General features: G+C 41.8%; 1 pseudogene; it reads left to right on the forward strand.

The window, feature by feature from the left end:
* The first annotated feature begins 458 nt into the window (after positions 1-458).
* On the forward strand, positions 459-20,167 carry LOC8040328 (annotated as a pseudogene).
* The last annotated feature ends 374 nt before the right edge of the window (positions 20,168-20,541 follow it).

The following is a 20,541-nucleotide window of genomic DNA, read 5'->3' on the forward strand; positions in this document are numbered from 1 at the left end:
ACAATGCCCCAGCATCTCCTTGACACTGGTGCTCTCAGAAGTAAAAACAAAACTCGTTCGGACTTGCTTTTATTTTTTTTCCCGGAAAAAAGGGGGGGGGGGGGGTGAGGGAAGTATTTCTAAAGAAATGTAACGAAACACATTTCATCCTGATTGTATCGCGATACAAAGGAACATTCCAAATGTATTTCGATACAGGAATACAGATACTCATGAAAAAAATGTATCGCGATACAGAAATACAGATACGAAATGTATTTCTAAAATACTATAGCGATACTCGCGATACTGCCCAACCCTGCAAATTTTACAAAAGATAAATGCACCATCTGTGGGCAACGCTGCACAAAGTCGTAGCGCGATATATATATATAGGTTAAGAAACTGAATTTTGCGGTCGATTTAAAGAGCCTGGCCGCTCCTTGGGACACCCAGTAGGTTAAGAAGCATTTTGCAACATGGTTTCACTGAAAACCCAACCAAACATTTCGCTGGGTTTTGCACATGCAGAACGTGCATTCAATGCAATTATTTATATTTAAACGAATTTTTAGTTGCTCCAGGCATTTCTACCCTTAAAGGAAAAGCGTGGACAGAAAACAGAGCCTTCATCTTGCATGCATTTGGAGACCTTAACTTTGGGAAGCCTTCAATGGAAGATCATATCATGGTAAGCCATCAGTAAGACTGCGTTCTTGGCTGGAATGGCAAGAGCACGCACACTGTCTCACTATTTCAAATGTGATTAGAATACTTTTCAATGTAATGATCTCGAAGTTAAGTCAATATATGTTGCATAATATGCACTCCAGTTCAAAGATCAAGAGTACCTTTTTAACGATCTCGGCAACTTGCCTAAATTAAGGCAATCATACATTTTGTTAACTGTTGAGATCCAGTGGTGGAGTTGTTTTCTCAATTTATTAGTATATGTGTATAATTAACACAAAAAAAGCTTCTGCATTCATTAGGACATTTTTTTGTGCAAACTTGCTTATTTCAAGCTTGTTTCTGCATTGGATCCGACAACAATCCCACTCACATTTATAAATAAAGAAAGTCGCACACTGCTTACGATTTTCGTTCCACAAACAAATAGGTTTTAGATCCCATCTTTGAGACTTGATACATATACCACAGTTTGTGAATTCAGCTTTAGAAAGCAAGTTAGCTAAAAAGCAATTGCAGAAATGCTATATAATTTGACAAATCTTTGTTAATTTGATCTTTCGTGCCTAATCTTGCTCATTCATTTGTGAAAACAAGGGCACTATAGCAAAATGCTTATCAACGAAGTACCATTGCTTTTAGAATAATTCCCACCCATAATTTATGAGAGGGTTCACGGGCAGATTGTGTTAAAGGAAGATCAGCGGTGCATTGCGTGGGATGCAACATTGCCCCAAGTAATGAAGACAAGAGCAACGCCCATGTCAGTACACCTTATTCGTAGGAGATCCTACAAATTCTGTAGAACCGGCACAAACACCCGGCGGATCATTTCATATAATGTAGTTTGATTTAGCTCCGAGACTCTTCAGTGCACTGGCTCTATGATAAAAACATCGCTAAAATCATTTTCAGGAAATCATAATTTCATGACCCGGAAAAAAATGTAGCTTTCTCATTAAGTGGCGTAGCAACACAATTTGCCTCAAGAATATTTTTTATTATTTTTTTAACGAAGCCTGTTTTGGAGTTTTTAAGTTGCGAATGATAATTGATTTGCTTGTTACAGGTACGAAAAAAGCTATTTGAAATTATAACTTTAGACAGCGTGATGCTTGTATGAATAATATGGGAATACTTATTCACGCAATAACCCAAAGATGTTGCAAGTGCAGTGTGATTTTTTCACACATATAATAAATTTTGTTTTTGAGTAAAAAATAAATTAGACCTCCAAGTTTTTCATTTCAGAATTCGTTCTGTCTTGTTGCCTCTATCTGGACAAAGAGCAACTGCGGCTGCTTGCCAGCCGCAATAGCATGAAATAAATCGCTTTCGTCAGGCTTTAGCAGATTTTTCTTTTTGTCTTCCCTACCTTACCCAGGAAGAGTTGCAGGAGCTGGTCAGCCGAATATCTAACGCAAAAGGGAGCCTGATCAACGTCACCGATTTCATCAAAGCAAGTGTGTTCAACGTCATTGCTGCTGTTATGTTTGGATCCAGATTCAAGCTAGGGGATGCCCAGCATGACTACTTAGTGAAGCTGGTTAGAAACATCCAGGATGGTTTTGAATCCGGCTTGTTGGTAGATAAGAAACCAAACTGGCTCAGTAGAGTCGCGACCAGTCTTCAAACGAAAGCACAACTTAATCAAAAATCTCGGCTCATGATGCAAGATTTTGTCAGGTAAGCACCTGAACCTCCTTAAGAAATCAGAAAAAACAAAACAAATATGTGCTCCAAAATGCAACTTCTGTAAACTTACTCCGGTTTCACAATACATTTCCCAATAATTCTTACTTTTTAGTGTATCTTTCAAAATATGCTCGTAGGGAAAAAAAAAGTTAAGCTGGAAACGATTTGTAACTGTAAAGAGTCACTAACTGTGAACAATTCTAGCCAAATCTAAAACTAATTATAAACACGAACGCTATAAGACATAACAGGAAAGTTGCAAAATTTATCGCTTTCAAGTATGCAAACTATATTTATTAAAAAAAAATTAAAGGAAAATGCAAATTTGTCGCACAAATTTGCATTTGCTTGCTCCTTTCCATTTCTTTGCATTCCCCTGCACGTTTCGATTTGAATGAGCATCGTACCGGCTTGCGGTCGTCTATCACTACTGCGTGGTTTACGTTAAAGACCCCAGGCTAGCGGTTGCACTGCACTGACTAAATTGCTCATCCTTAGTGACAGACTCGTCGCAACTTTGAAATGGCTGACTAAATACACGCTGTATAAATTTCCACATAACCCCAATTAATATTTAGTTTCTTTTCGCTGCAAAAGAAGCGTGAAATGATTCATCTAGTTTCGCTAAATACTACTTAGAATCGCTCCCTAACGTTAATATGTGAATAAACTTGTTTTAGGTTTTCTTTCTGGGCAAGGGCAGTGGCCCCCAAAACATTCGAGAAATATGAGCATCGTTTATTCCATCTACTGGGAATGGGAACAAGCAGTTATGTCGCCTGGTGCCTATCCTATGCGGAGCGCCAGCACGTCTGCTTCTTTTGCAGGGGTTTCAGGGACATCAGAAACCCAAGCTCTGATTGGCTCCGATATAAAGGATACTGGGTAGACCTCAAAGTAAGCTGCCTCGAGGTTTACCTACTATCCTGCAATTACAGCCAATCAGAGTTCGGCTTTGTTATGACATCACCGCAACAGCTGCTCAAGTAGCAGACAACTTCCTCTCCGCATACCGCCAATGCTTATCATACCCACGCGCTGGGGTTGGCAAAATAGAAAACGCGTGCTGAGCTCCAGGCATTGTTCGGATATTCTCATCACCACTGTGATTGGTCGCGAGCCACTTCCCTAGTATGCGCCGAGGCATCTATTGTTACGAGACGAAGTCGAGTGCTCCCGCAGTTCTCGTGTCCAGTTCATGCGCCACTCTCGTCTTTCATCAGGCGGATGTTCTTGATCCCACAATTGCGTCATCCAGCATCGCTTAGTTAAAAATGAAAGAAGGAGTCGACTTTTATTACCGCAATTTCACGAAAATAAAGAAGCTTTTGTATCAGTGGCGGTCTGTGCGAGTATGCTCGGGGCAGACTAGGACCAGCATGCCCCTGCACAGTCATGAGCTCGACAATTCCAAAATCTATTTACGACACATTTATTATCGTTCTCTGTAATAGAAGGCACAGAAAAATTATGTAACGTTGCTTGGTGACAGTCATCGGAAAAATAGTTTCTCAACCTAGCAGATTCTTCCTTAACATAGCTCACGTTTGGCCTAGCTTCAGACAATGCTTCTTGTGAGAACGCCGTGCAACATTTGCCGTATCGACAGACGTCCTCAAGTTGCCCTTGCGCAAAACTCTTTCCAGCCGCTTCATTCCACGGTAGACACCCAAATTGAAGAAACCAGTTCGAAATTAAGCAGCAACTGCCTTAGCAGCATGCCGCTGGCTCGGTCCGAGCTCCACACATTCTCAGTTCTTTTACTTCGTTAATTTACCTAATTTTTGTATGACCGCCTAATTAAGAATAATGGCTCTTGGCTACTGTCGAAAAACAATGTCGCTAAAAAAAGGTTTTAGCGGCTTTTTTATAGGTACATTAAAGTAAACATATTTTAGGATTTCCCAGGCTTTATTTACTGCTCCTGGAATGCTATTTGCTATCTTTAAATTCAAGAAAGCTATGGAGAAAACGGCAAAAGAAAGGATATGCCAAAGCCAGCATTAAGATTTTTCCGCTCCTTTTGTTTGGTGACCAAATGGAACCTAGAGAACAAGGCGTGCGCCTTTCGCCCCCGAACGTCATCGCTAGTGGATTCACGCAGCGCCGCCTAGTAGTTCGCGTCAGCGTCGCCGCCGGCGCTCATTGCAGCGCCTCACAACGAACGCGACACTAAAGCAAGCGGCGACGCCAAGTGAGACGCGCCCGCCACTTGCCCTAGTGTCGAACTTCGGCGTGTTTGCCGCTCGGGGCGGGTCGGCGCGATCCAAGAACAATGAACGTCATGCACAGGCCTTGTGTCCTAGAATGTAGAGTGTGTTCAAAGTTCGCTAGCATTCCGGTGGCGCTTATATATTGCTAATATGCCCGTCCTGTCACTAAATGGAAAGGACTCCATCGCGCATCGTTACGATCGGTTAAAAAAACATTCGAACGTAAAAAAATAAAGCACGTGGGCTGCGAAATGTGTTTATTTTTATTATTTGCTATGTCGGGCAGTTTTTATTAGGCACTTGTTCTCTGGCTTCTCCCTATCTGCAAAAAATTGGAGCGTGCGGGTGATGATTTGAACCCAGAACAAGCACCTTCGCACAAATCCGTAAGCAGAGAGAATAAAACAGTTCTTATTTATTGCAAATCGGACTGTATTACGTGAATTTCAATTTATTTTGATCGTTGCATGCACAAGGAGTGACTTATTCAGTGTTACTGCGTAGTTCTTGCCGTCTCTCTTGGTTTTCCACGTGTCTTTCATTCGTTTGACACCTATATCCCCCATGCTGGAAAGCGCCGACGCCATGTTCCTGCTAACGGTGTCTGACAGTGCACATAAATACATGTACGAAGCGGTTTTAGCACAGTTTTCCATGCCACGAATATCAAATAAAAACGCCGTAACTGACCAATAATTTTGTCTCCGTGACTAAGAAATGTTCCAGTGTGCCTAGTACGTACGAATTATTCGTGATATTTGCTTTTATGATCGAGCGCAGAGAGAAAATGCACTCGCTTTTTCCCATAGAAATGTATTACCGGAAGTCGATTTCTGACTGGTTGCTGTCTGCTTCAATTTACAGCAGCATACTAGCGCGAGTTGAACCTTTAGCGTACATTATATTAACTCTATGGGTCACACGTTGAATACCTTGCGAACCGAGCATGCAGTTTAAAAAAATGGTATCTTACGTGTCCTTTTCTTTTTCTCGTGATGCTCGCGTGAGCTTTTTTCAGCACTGCCACACACCTTGTAACCAGTCGGGGAAAAAGCTTCACTGCCTGGCCCCCATATAACATTTCTCTCCATACTTCCAGTGTTGCCAGTAGAAATTTCGAGCCTTTCGGGCCAAATTAAAAAAAAAAAAAAAAAAATATTCGCGAAAATTTTATTTCGCCTTGTAATTCGGGTTACTTGTCCAAATCTGTCTATTCATCGGTTAAACCAATTTTAAAGCAAATAAGTTACCATCAACCTTTGCGGGAGCTTCACGCTCACTTCGAGGGAAAGAAGAAAACTAAAGTCGGTTGTGAATAGATCTCTGATCAGTGGCGAATCTAAGCCTCTAGTGATGTTATGCTGACGGCGTTGCTAGAGTGAAGATACCGGTATCCAGAGTGTATCGGGTGAAAACGTGCCCGTGTCTCTATTTGAAGACATTAAACGCTTGATTACCACTCGCATCTTCGCGTGAAGTGCCTGTAAATCTTCCGGTCGTCCTCATCTCGGTAACAGAATTAAAATCCCGGGGTCCCTCAACAAGGATGAACCTTGCTGAAGGAGACCGCTTTTCCTTGTTGTTCCGTTTCTCTACTGATTGACTCTAACCACGTAATTAGCAACAACAACAAAAAAGAAACGATACACGAACTCCGTAACACTTTTTTACTCTCTAAATGCATCATACTTTTAACAAATATATTATGAGTGCGTTACCAGAATTACATTTACTAGTATAACCGGAGGTTATGCGAGCTCGAAAATAGTTAGAAACGCGTTCCGGGAGAAGTCCAGAGAAAGATGACGCCTTCAGTGCACAAGCCCTAAGCTCGCGGCCCTGAGAGCGCCATCTGGCAGAACTGGCGAGCATATGGTGAGCATCATCAGGGAGAACACTGGGAAAACTTTGTGGTAAACTACTTCTACTGGGCAGCCGAGCGTTTGGAACAACAACCAGCTAGATAAGACATGATTAAAATAGCGCAAACTTGACAAGGACAACAAAGAAGGAACACGTACAACAGGACTGGCGCTTACTTCCAACTAAGTTTATTTCATCATCAACCAAGCAATATATACCATCGCCAGCAAGCATAAAAACCCCAAAACACACAAAAAAATTATACTTTAAGATTATATGCCTACCACGCGCCGTTCTTTAGATAAAACCGTCAAGAAAAAATATTTCTTTGTCAATTTTTTGATGGTTTTATCTAAAGAACGGCGCGTGGTAGGCATATAATCTTAAAGTATAAATTTTTTGTGTGTTTTGGGGTTTTTATGCTCGCTGGCGATGGTATATATTGCTTGGTTGATGATGAAATAAACTTAGTTGGAAGTAAGCGCCAGTCCTGTTGTACGTGTGCCTTCTTTTCGCCCTTGTCAAGTTTGCGCTATTTTAATCATGTCTAGTAAGAACCGACTAGCCCCAACAAAAGTCGTTTTACAACCTAGATAAGCACGCCATAGTGCTGAAGTTTCAATGTCACCCAATAGATGCGTATGTGACTGGACCGAGAGCTGCCTGAGTGTTTGGCTCGGACTCGTGTCCTCACTGGTTGCAGACGAGTCTCAGCAGAACTCTGATGCAACACTCGTATCCAATCACGTTCGCCTCCTTGGGTGACGTTGATAATTCTGCGATATGGCCTTTTATCTAGGGTGTGTTGTCTGAACCTGTGGGATGAAGCTCCCCAATCTCGGAGGCTGCGGTATTGATTGCTCAGTTCAGTACCTTGGCACCATATTCTTCTAACAGTTTCATAACCAATGCCTCTCGATACTTGTAAAAAAAATAAGGTCTCTTTAGACTTCCCTGTATAGAGGTGCTCTCGGAAATGCAGCCGTGTTCTAAATTAAATAAGTTAATTGAATATATTCTGAATCTTCATAATAGCACCCTGCTGTCTGACGCACGCATGTTTCACAACACCTGGTGGATTCAATAATATCAACGAGTGCATTGAAGTGGTCGATGACCGTCGACTTATTTTTAAGTGGCTACACGAGTTACGTTTTCGTCTCTAAACATACGACAGCTTCTGCTATCCCATTTTTGTTTTCTTATTTAGAGAACAAATCAGAGAACACAAAGACACATTGAATCAAGACTTCAATCGAGACTTCATCGATGGCTACCTAAAGAAAATAAAGGAAAGTGATTCTGAGTCAGCGTCTCATTTTAAGGGCACAGGGTAAGGTAAAATTGAAAAAAAATTCGATTTTAGTTTTTTTCGCAATTTGAAAAGTTTAGTTCTTTCTGCACATTTTCCATTGTCCCAGTGTTTTTAGAAAGCTATATTTTGGGCTGAAAATCACTTCTTCCGAAAGCAAGTAGCAGGTGACCACGCCTCCTTTTGGGATACACTCCCTGTTTATCGATGAATTCTCCAACAAAACAAAATCAACACAAGTCCTGAAAGCTTGTCCAGTAACAGATAATTCAAAAAAATTATTTCGCAACTATTGCATAGCTTTTTTTCAACCAAGACAATCACGAGACGCTGTGCACGTTTTTCCCAGGTATGTACCGTGTGTACATTCAAGCGTTTGTGTTTTCGTAACGACAAAACGGCGCCATTAAATGCTGTTCCTTTATTCAATGGTGGCAGCATTGCACAAGCCAATGTTTTGAAGTTTTGTGGATGGAACCATGTTTGGAAAGCCATCAAGTGGCTGAGGGAAGTTGACGTCACTCTAATATACTTTACGGACCAAGCAACATGGCAGGTCACAAAAGTGGCCCGGCAAGCAAGGCGATAAGCCTAAAGGCGAAGACATGACTTTAGCAATACCTTTCAAGCTGGCGGCTATTGAAAAAATGACTCTGAGGCTGTTGGTGCCAATAGAAATTCCTTATTCACCAGTTCTTTTACTTTAAACTCAATTATCTCAGAACAGTGTTTTTTAGTACATAGGTACCATTTTTTCCTTAACCTGACATTATAGAGGGTTGATTTTTTGTTCCTACCACATACATGGGTGTTCAAAAATACTGAACTAAAATTAAAAATGTGCACCTAGCAGTTTTTGAGTTACGAAGTTTTTAATAGATGAAAACAACTAAAATTTCAGTACTAGAATAAAAAAATATAAAAGAAAGCTTATTTTAGATTGGTTCAAATTATTCTAGTTCAGTGGATAAAACACAATATTTCGAACAAAATGATATTCACATGACAGGAATACTCCTAATAGTCACCGAGAAAAATGTTCCTCAACATGGCCTCAAATGCATGGGGAGTATAGGACTTACCCTGTGCCCTTAACGGTACGTTGACACAAACCATTTTTTCAGTTGGCATGCTTTCTCTGGGGGAAAAATATCAGCAGGTTCGCTTACTTGCAGAGCACGATACAACCAATCACAGCGAACAGATGAACGGACAACAGCAAATGACGAAGCTAAGAATAGGATTGGGCCAAAGAATACGATGTTCTCAGGAACAATGTGTATGACGTTTCCCCTGCTTAATCGGAATGCGCAAATCAAATCGTTATATGAGCTTCGCCTTCGCTGGGATCTTTCCATCCTACACCTTTATTTTTTATCTTGTGTTCGGCAGGAAAGCAGACTCACTGACGTCTTTTTCGATGCATCCTACTGGCGCTCCTCAGCCAATCAGATCGCGGCATTAGCTTACCGGTAGGCAAAAGAACCATTCATGAGGCCAGAAAAATGAACGTACAACGCCACGCCCTGCGTTTCCTTGGTTGTTAGTGACTATACGCGCAAGTTCGTCTGCTTCTTTTGCAGGGGTTGTGGTGAAGTCAGACCGCCGATCTTTAATCGTCTCTGATTGAATTATAGGGAGCAGACCTCACGGCATTTTGATATTAGATCCACCCACTGTTCTTTAATCAGAGCTGATCAAAGTTCGGCGACCTGACGACACCAAAACCCCTGCAAAAAAAAAAAAAAGCACATAAAGTTGCGGTCTACATAGCAGAGGGGTCTGAAGCACACGGCCCGCGGCCCGCGATTCACTGGGATGCAGCCCCAGGTGTCCCCGAGGCTGCGAGCTCCCGTTCCCATGTCTCCAGTGCAACATGCGCCATAAATAATGGCCTCATACCGTTTATTACTTTCCATTCGAAACGTAGCTTTACTCCAATACGTTATTCAGATATTTTAGACAACATTTTTTTTTAAGTGAGGATCCTTTTGTCTTAAATAACATTAAAGGACAAGTGTATTTTTATATGTATATTGTGGCTATAAACATAGTCATTAAAGCAAAAATGGTTGCATTAAAAGTTCTTTTTTTTTCAGGAGTGTTTAGTTTAATTTATTTTCGAGTGAATTGAACGACATTGCAACGACACTGTGTTTTTGTTTTATTGAAAACGTTTAGCGCATTGGTCGGATGATGGCATTGGTTACCATATCAGGTATGCGCCCAAAGTAGTCATGTGAACAAATCAAAGCTAACAACGGCAAAACAAAGAATTTAAGAAAGCCAAGAGGGTTGATCTCTTCTCTAGGAAATCCTTGTGGTGTCACTGAGAAACTCAGTTGCTTTGAACCGTCGATTCTTTTGTTTTTCCTTCTTGTCTTATAACGCAGGCACCTTTTCCCTTAGCCATACGCTGGCCCTCACATAAGTGGTCGATTGCGTGAGCGAAAAATGACCACCCTCGTGTGTAGCGAAAAATTTGAGTCCGGTGCCCTGTGAAATTTCAAGAGGCAGTTTTCCTGTAAAAAATGAAAACTAAAACTTAGCAAAGTCCACGTTAGGCGCGTGACCGAGTTACCGACGCTATGTGGAGCGCAAGTCCGTCTTCTTTTTTTTAACTGGTTGTGGTGACGTCCGAACCACACTTTGATTGGCTCTGATTGAAGGGTAGTGGGTAGACCTCAAAGCGGTTTGTCTTGAGGTCTACCAACTATTCTTCAAATCGGAACCAATCCGAGCTTTGTGTACTGACGGAATCACAACCCCTAAAAGAGAAGCAGACGAACCTGCGATCCGAATAAACTTGTGGCGCCATTTTCCGATAGGCGCAGCGAGCACACAACAACGTACGTCGTCTGCTAGCTGCCTCAATTGGGAGACGGCGTCACAAATTAATAGCGTCGGTAACTTCGTCGTCTGCGAACGTGCCTACCGTCAGCTTTGGCCATATTTTTTGTTTTAATTTTTTTTACAAGAAAATAACTACACCTTCAGTATTCACACGGAAAAGACTGACCTGCTCAGTCTAAAAAAAAGAAGAGCCGGTGCGTCTGCTTTCCCGCACAGCACTAGAAGAGCCAATCACCGCAACTTAAGGAGGCAGTTCAGGGAATGATGATGCCAAAACATATGTTTAGACCAAAAAACGTAGTCTGAGTTGTGACAACAAGCAATGCAAAGCGTCACGCCTTGCATTGCTTAATATCACAACTCAGACTGCGTCTTTTGGTCTAAACATGTTTCGGCATCGTCACTCGATGAGCTGCCTCCGTAAGTCGCGGTGATTGGCTCTTCTGGTGCTGTGCAAGAAAGTAGACGCACGGGCTTTTTTTAGAGTGCTCAGTGCACATTCGAGGAAAGTTTGAGCTTTCTACGACAAGGCGCATATTTTTCCAGCTTGTTTTAGGGCGAACCGTTCCCTTGGGACAGCATGTTATCTCACTCATCTAAAAAACTAAACAACTCAACAGTAAAAGAAAACAAACTTATAAATTTGCTATGTGAGACCTTCGGCGTTTTACAAACCTCACTTTATGAAATGATGTTTTCTGCTGACACTATACTTCGTTCACCCTTAAGCTGAGACTAGAAGCTCCGCCTTCAGCGCGAGCTTTCTGCCCTTGCTAACACGAGTGTGAACTCGCAGGTACGCGTAACCAAAGCACTGGGGAAGCCAGCGAGCTCGCGCTAAAGGCAGAGCTTCTAGTCTTAGCTAGTGCCAGTAAATAAACTACGCTCAAAATAACGACACTTGGCCGTGTTGTGACTTAAAATCATGCATGTTGCCAATTATCTGAAATCACAGGAAATGCTTTCGCGTTCTCCACAAATGTTTAAACAGTTCGCGACAAAGCAAAGCAATATTACATGAGCTTCCTAACACCGAATCTAACGCTGAGGAAGTCGCACTTCTGCATCATGACGATCAGCAGTGCAGCCTGCTCTGCACAAGCACCAAAATGGCGGTGCCCACAACAATGTCAGAGAACGGAGCGCCGATACTCTCAGCGCAGCTCATTTAGTGGTTGTAGTCTCAGCTTAAGTGTGAACGGAGCATTGACTATCCTTCTGAGTACCAACCTCTTTTTTCATAATTTATTATGCCTCCAACGCCAGCTGGTAACTCCCTTCCCAACTCAAAGGTAGAGAGGGAATTACTAGTCAAAGGGTTAGGTCAGTAAACGTCAAGGTGCTAATACACTGTGTGTGAGGCTGAGCCCATTGATTGATTGCAGGTTAGTGTGAAATGAACGCTGACGCAGCGCTTGCACCCAAATCGTGTTAATCACTCTAATGCACAAGTTACGAGTCATCCGCCCCAGTTGTCGCCTTAAACTTCTTCCTTCACCAACAACGAGAAAGCAGCCGTCATCATTCCAGCAATGCCTCATACACAGACGGTGGTATAGTGAACAAAGTGGCCGAACCGAAAAACCGATTTCACAAGCCAGTTTTGCCAGGCCACTGCTGCTGCAATGCATGGGTTGAGGCAAATTTAGCTTTTCTGCGCTTGCAGGACAACCTCAAGCTCTGCGTCGTGCAGTGCAAGTCACGGCACGAGCTGTTTCGCGCACTGTTGCCTTCCTCCAGTGAACTAAAGCTATGGCTGCGTCATGCACGCTGCCCACGCGTGGTGAGATCGATCAATTGCACAAGGGGTCCATCGTGTTGTTATCTAAACTTGAAAAGTCTTTCGCATAAATATCACAGCGCTCCTCCATCCTCCCAGACCTGGTCTCACCCTCTATTCATTCACGTTGACAGTCATTGTATTATTCATTGACGGCTTAAAAGACGCGGGGCGTGGCACTTCCCGAGCATGTTATTATTGCTACGCCGTCAATGAAAATGCCGAATTATCCGAAAGGGTGTCCAGATGGCAGAGTATGTTGTAATAAGGGTGTAACAGGCTCGTGGTGCCTTCATGTAAATCAAATAAAACTTAGCGTGTCCGTTAAGACACATTTAAGGTAATCTCCCTCGGGGTTCAACAATAATATAAAGAAGACACACTCGGTCGCCGGTAAAAAATAAATCGAAGGATCCGTCAGGCGCGAGGAGTCAACACTACTGCCTGACTCTTTAAGGTATCTTGATATTTCCGTTCACTGGACAGTCGAGCAAAAGTAAATTTTAAGTAGCCAGACGTTCACCACGTCCATCTTGTAGCTTGTTCTAATTCTGGTCAGCGCCAGTAAATTTTTATATCATTGTGGTGTACATCTCTCTACAGAAAATAATCTCCTGGGAAATGCTACGGAATTCCTTCTGACTGGAACGGGCCCCACTTCGAGCCGGATCTTCTGGTTCCTGCACATTTGTGCCCAGAATCCCAACTCGGTGCAGAACAAAATCCAAAAGGAAATTGATGATGTCGTCGGACCTCACAGGCAGCCTACATGGGAGGACCGCAAGAAGATGCCTTATACCATGGCCAGTTTGAAAGAGGGGCTGCGATGGAAGGCGATAGGACCCATCGGGGGCTCCAGGGAGTAAGTATTTATTTTATTTACACAAATACCTGCTTCGCCGTTAGGCATTATGCAGGGGGGAACAAAAGAAAAACGCATTCAAAAAACATTTTCAGTAACGCAATCGACAATCATCCAGTACTACATTTTCACTCGACCACGCTTCTCCGCAGTCTGTCATAAAAGACGTCATTATTGATAATAGCTATCAGTTCTTCCGGAAGGGCATTCCACTCCCGGGCGGTTTGAACAAAAAATGAATAGCAAAAACAGTCAGTTCGATAACGATACTCTGCCGCAGTCTTAGAATGATTGCGCCTTGAAGATACATGGTGTGGTTCGAGAATGTAAAGACCCTTTTTAATGCCCGTTTCCCCGTGATATATACTGTGAAAGAATTTTAACCGCAAACACTTTCTCCGAAGTCTAAGAAGGTCCCAACCCAGTCTATTCTTCATTTCTGTACAGCTCGAGTACGGACTATAATCGCCTGTGACAAACCTTAATGCCTGATTTTAATTCGCTCTAACTTACTCGCGAGGTAACACTGAGGCGGGTCCCAGATAACACAGGCATACTCCAAAATTGGTCTGATAAAAGAAAAATATAATGTTTGTCTTACGCTGCGAGATGTATGCTTAAAATTCCTCCGAATAAAAAATAACATCTTACTTGCCTTTGCTACAATACTATCTATGTGGTCATTCCATTTAAGATTAATCTAAAAATAAACTCCCAAATACCTGTGTTTATCTACCCGCTCAAGTTCATAGTTTTTTTATCTTATATGTAGCCATGCTAACAATAGATCGAGTAAAACACATGTATTTGCACTTTTTTATATTCAAACCCATTTCCCAATGATCGCACCAGCGTTCTAAAATACCTAAATCTTTTTGCATCATACAGACGTCTGCGTCATTTTCTATAACTCTGTATAATACACAATCATCCGCAAATAGCTTGATGTTTGACTGTATCCCCTCGCAAATGTCGTTAATAAATATAACAAATAACAAAGGTCCCAGTACACTTCCCTGAGGCACCCCCGAGGTTACAAGTATAGGTGAGGATTTTTGACCATTTAATACAACACTTTGTTCTCGCTGAGATAAGTAAACAGCAACCCAATTTATAATATTTTCATTAATTCCTATTAATGTAAGCTTATTCAATAACAAATGATGTGGCACCGTATCAAACGCCTTACAGAAACCCAGGAATATACAATCTACTCGTTTTTTGTTGTCAATGGCGTTTGAAAGGTAATGTGTAAATTCAGCTAGCTGAGTTACACACGAATAACCACGACGGAAACCATGTTGGGAAGGAGAGAAAAAATTTCTGGAACTTAAGAAGTTATATATTGAGCTATATAATATATGCTCCAAGAGTTTGCACGCAACACATGTCAGAGACACGGGGCGGTAGTTTTCAACAAGATTTCTTGATCCTGGCTTAAAAATTGGAGTTACGTTTGCTTTTTTCCAATCGTCGGGAATTATACCAGTTGTTAGTGATTTGGTAAAAATTATATGTAGGTATCTTGCAATTTCCTCTTTACAATTGTGAAAAATTGCCGGCGAGAGCTCATCTGGTCCATATGCCTTTGACGTGTCTAGGTCTCTTAGAAGTGCTATAATCCCGTCCATTCCTATTATCACTTCTGGCATAACAGATCTTGCTATTCTATCAGGCACAGAAGGAATACCTCCAAGAGCGCGGGGTGAAAAAACTGATTTAAAGTATGTGTTAAAAGATTCCGCTTTTTCAATATCACTGTTCACTAAGTTGCCATCCTTCAATAAACCAGGAATTGAAGTATCCTCTTTTTTATATGCCTTAACGAATTTCCAGAATTCAGTAGGGTCATTTCTTAGTTTGTTTTCAAAAGACTCGTAGAAAATTAGTTTGCTTTCTTGGATATCTTTTTTAAGATTTGCAGTTATCTCCTCAAGTTTTTGTTCTAAGATATCGGACGGATTTTTTCTATATTTTTTGTAAACCCGGCTTTTACGTTTTATTTGTTTTCGAATTGTAGCATTTATCCATGGTTTATGTTTATTATTTTCCCTAATAGTCCTGGATGGTATGTGAGAATCAGCGAGCACCTTAATTTTATGCTTAAAAGTTTCCCATAATTCTTTAACGTCGCACTCTTTACTGAGATCGGAAAAGTAAGGGAAATATGCCGAGAGCTCTAACGAAATACTTTCATAATTACCCTGTCCGTACATCATTACTTTGCGTGAAGGCTTTGACACCCTATTTATTTTATGCAATGGTAATTCACATACAACTGCACTGTGATCACTTATACCAGGAATTATGGAGACATTTGAAATAATACTAGGGTTATTCGTCAGTAACAAATCCAAAATAGAATTTTTTCTTTTCGGTGAGAGTACGAATTGGTTTAGAGCAAATGAAATAAAGAGATAATTAAAAGATTTATACAAGGTGGAACTGTCATCACAAGTATATGCAGTGCCTGCCCAATTGATATTGGGCAGGCACTGCATACCCCCCTTTCCTGTGAGATTTCCTTGTTAGTACGACAGTGAACCTCAAAAACTACTTCCGGTCCTTGCCGTGCTCCAGAAAATTAATTTCGGTGGCAGCCGAGACGTTGCCCACTCCTGCAATGTTAGGGGGGAAGGGGGGGGGGGGGAGGGAGGTGACCTTCGCTAGCGTCGTTAGACAAAGCCTTGGCGCGCGGTCACGACGTACGGCAGGACGTAGCCACTCACACACTCCGCTGACTGTCGTCAATACATCTCCTGTTGATATCAGTCCCCAACCTCTCGAAAACAAGAAAGGGAATAGACGACAGCGTGGAGACGAGGAGGAAGGCGTGGTTGATGAAAACGTTAGGGCGCGCCGAAACATTCATTTTTTATTTTTAACGTGCACGTTTTCTTTGTGTGTGTGTGTGTGTCCAAAGCAGGAGTGTGTTCTGTTTGGACAGCACTTTACACTGACGCATTTAAAGTTAGAAAAACCTAAGGCCCCTTAAGTTTAAAGTTAGAGTGGACTTTCGTCCAGCTGAATTTGGCGGACGGTGTTCATTCGACGCTATAACACCACGTGACGCCACGACAGCACGTGAAACTGACGTCCCGTGACACCATGGCGACATGAAACACTAAACTCCCGTTAAATTTAGCAGAGAAATTCCTCTAAGTTTAGCGGAATTATTATACACTACGTTTAGCGTGCAACTGTGACGTCATGTGGCACGACGTGACGTGACACGATGACGTCACACTGTCTTGACACTGCGGCTTTGAAACAGAGCGCTTCAAAAACTTTCATAACTAGGGACATCATTAGCATATTCTTGTTCGGTATGTATGCTATGTACGGGCAAGCGTATGTTGGCAGTGTGTTGACCTCATGTGAACCCCAACGTTGTACTTCATATTCTAAATTTTACGCGACCGAAACTCACAGAGAAGCCTTGTCGGTGTTCGAAGATATTGGAAAAGTGCCTATAGAAGTAAACGGTTCTAAATGCTGTGTCAGAGAATATTCGAAGGCGTGAATATATGACGCTGTTTTAGTAAATGCTACAATAATCTAGCTTCTATAGGCGTATTGTGACGATGGCCGGTCATTTTAGGTGGCTGCGACTTCATTGATCTTGAAGTGGGCATATACCATTGAAATGATTTCAAAAAAGCAGCGCAGCCTGTAATTTTTAGATCCAAGAAGGATATTGTTAGTGGGCCTGTAAAACGAACAAAGAGTGCACGACACCCCTGACGCTTCGACACGCGGGCCTTGCAATGCTATTGGATTTGAAAGTGTATCCCCTTAAGCAATCATACGGGTACTAGTCTGACCCAAGTATACTCACACGCAACGATAGTAACCCAGAAGATTTTTGGCGGGATGTAATAGGAAAAAAGTAAACGAACTGTTTCCTTAAGGCTCCTTCATTTAGATTGATGGCGTAGTGGCGGAGGTCGCAGTGATGATGTATGCAGAGAGAAACTAAAAGAGATGAGATGAGACCATGCGGTGACGTCAGGGTGCCCAGCTCTGATTGTAAGGATTAGTGGGTACACGCAAAGGCTAGCTGCTTTGTCTCCATACCTACTGTCCCCTTCCAGTCAGAGCGAACAAGAGCGATCGTCTGCTCCTTTTATAGGGCCTGACGTTCGAACGTCGAGCGCCGGCGTCTAGGGTTCCAAATCAATGCCGTTCTCAAGGAGCAGACGAAGTTCTTGTTCGATCTGATTGGAGGGAGAGAATAGGCATGGAGACAGCGCCAGCTAGCCTTTGCTTCTAGCCACTAATCTTTCCAATCAGAGCTCTACACTCTGACGTCAGAGCAAGCCCTCTTATTATTCTTTTACTTACATAGAACTGGTTTTTTTACTCACTATTACTCACGCGGCTCACGTATAAAATCTGGAAGACGAAAGAAAAAAAAATATTTTAATCTCGAAAAAGTTCACAATGTTTTAGCGGTGTGTAGAAAGCAAAACTATGCTCTCATTAATACGGGAAGTTCCGCCGTTCAAAATGACAACTCCACCGTAAAAAGAAAAGAAAATGTAAACAACACTTGCACGCGACGTATTCCCCACATGCTGGAAAACGTACCTTATTATTCTTGCCGAGGTCAACAAATTTCGTATTTTTAAATGTGTGCTGCGAAAGCCATGCGCCCAGCAGCAAAGCTATGCCAATGACAGCTGATTTTACGCGAAGGCATAGAAAATGCATATACTTTCGTCATGTGACCACGTCGCGTGACGTCAGGTAATATGGCGTCACGGTGTTACGAAACATACTGCCACTTGACATTACGTCAGTCCAGACCGCGCCGTTTGTGACATCACGGTGTAACGTGACACTGAGTTACGTCACAACGTCACTCGTATTTTACTAGTCTTCAATTGACACCGCCACTTGTGACTATTGACAATGTCACGTGGCACAATGCCACGTGACATTGTGCCACGTGGCGTCCCATGGTTAATCAAATTGTGGAAACAACGATGATCTCAAGAACGCACCGCTTCTCGTATAATGCGATTGTGCATGTGACAGTTTAACAGACAGCTGACAGTTTTTAAATAAGCAGTTTCAGATAACTACTAATATTCTCTAAAAGTTGAATTTGTGGCGGCATCGCTTTGAATTCGTTTTTTTCCATATTGAACATGCTTTTCTTTCTCATGTGCAGAACACTGAAAGACACCTTTATTGGCGAATACTTCATTCCTAAGGGCACCGTCGTTTTGTTAAATTTGAGGGCGGTGCCCAGAAATCCGACTTACTGGAACAATGCCGACGAATTTGATCCAACAAGATTCATGACAAGTGACGGGAAATTGCTCGAAAAGAACGAGGATTACTTCATACCGTTCGGAGTCGGTAAGTAAATTTTTGAGATATAATTTCCAAGAATCTGTTATGAGTAAACAAAGTGAAGCTACTGATAATAGAAATGTTTTCAAAACAGTCTCTACACTAAAAATAAAATTTAGACACATTAAAAAATGAATTCAACGAAGTTGTAAAAGCCGTATAGTCTGCCTAACTTTTGAAAATATATTTTAGGATTTCCTCTTACGAATATGCCGTAATTTCAGATACAAAAAAACGACAACATTGTCATTTTAGACATTCCTACTGCAATGCCAAAATAGGCTCCCTACCTTGATATTCCAACATTTCGTATGACACATTCATGCAAGTCAAAAGTGACTTTATGTTACATTACAAACAGCTAGACTTCTACATTCTACGGAACTAACAAGTTCTTCATTCAGAAGCAAGTCAAAATTAAAAAAAAAATCCAACCACGGATGATCGTCTTTAAATTATCGATAAAGAAATTATCCTCGTCTTAATACAACCAAAAACATGCTTCACATCCTTTGTTAGTTTTGGGGCGAATATTCCGTTTAGAACATGACCTCTTTCAAGTGCGCTTGTTCTGCTAAAAAAGCGGTTACTAAAAAATAACGTTTTACAGACTTTTATCAGGCCATTTGACCGAGTTGCTATTTATGTTAGATCCTAATGGAACTTTATGTGCCATGAACATTCCAAAGAAAATTTTTTTTCGATAACATAAATAATTTTTTAAATAAATCCGCGTTGTACGTACTACTGTAATCTGTAAAACTATGTCTAACCGTTAATGTCCAACAATGTCCAATACAAAAACAAAATAGAACGCGTGTGCGTACGTGCCTCCCCTAGCTGTCGTGCGTCGTAGCGTATATCGTTCTCTATTGACAGCGAAGTGTTAAAAACATTAATATTTAATTACACAATACAATCTTGACACATTTTGAAAATTAATATTCATAATCAAATATACATTCAGCTCTAGTATAATAAAGTCCAAGAGCGTCTCAAGTACTGAAAACTCCTTACTGATTGAAATTTCGATGTTTGGGCGCCACGAAAAGTGGACTATTAATAACTACTCTAGCATGATTCACGTCATCGATGTTATTGGCTCTGCATTGTACGCTCAGAGGGGGAGAGATTTAAGTTTCCAGTCGCCATTTTGCGACTCGGTCTTTATTAGATCGCCGCCTAATATTGGTTGTTGGACTGAAAACGCACCAAAAATGATCAGGTTATTGTCTTTAGTCAAATGACTTCACAATGGAGCACGTAGGAACCAGTATGCAGATTTTTTTATCGCTAAGTACAGTGGTTGCATTATCTTGGTTGTTTACGTTCGTTGAAACGCTGTTATTCATCCGGTCATACTCTATTTATTCTTTCCAGGTAGAAGAAATTGTCCGGGCCAGGTATTAGGCAACGTCCAGATGTTCCTGTACACCACAACACTGCTGCAGAAGTTCAACGTTTTTCCTTAATACCGGGACCAGCTCGACATCATAGGATCCGTAGACCTAGCGAAGGCTGATCCCCGTGTTCAAAGATTGCACTTCGTCCCGCGATAACATCCCCGCCAAGTAGCAGAGTATGCAGCTACCGTATACGTGGGGACGAAATATAATCAAGTTTTACGGTAACTCACTATGTTTGACGATTATGGACACGCATGGTATAGACGATTTTCGGCTTTTGTCTATGGGCGGCGCCATGACTGGCCTTCATTTATGTTTTCTTTCATTCTGTTCGCTTTTCTTCATCACTGTGGTTACAGGAGATGTTGCTTACCTTCAAGACACCACAGTGATCTTGACTTCAAAGAGTTCTTTTTTTAATAGATTTTTCCCTGCTCATTTTCCTGGTTGGTCATCTCTGCGAGCAAGTAGAAGGTAAGCTTTGGCGGCGCGAATCTGGTACTCGTGAGAAGGTTCTGTAGGTTATT

The sequence above is a fragment of the Ixodes scapularis genome, unplaced genomic scaffold (genome assembly GCF_016920785.2).
Source record: "Ixodes scapularis isolate PalLabHiFi unplaced genomic scaffold, ASM1692078v2 PGA_scaffold1__304_contigs__length_218370807, whole genome shotgun sequence".
NCBI lineage: Eukaryota > Metazoa > Arthropoda > Arachnida > Ixodida > Ixodidae > Ixodes > Ixodes scapularis.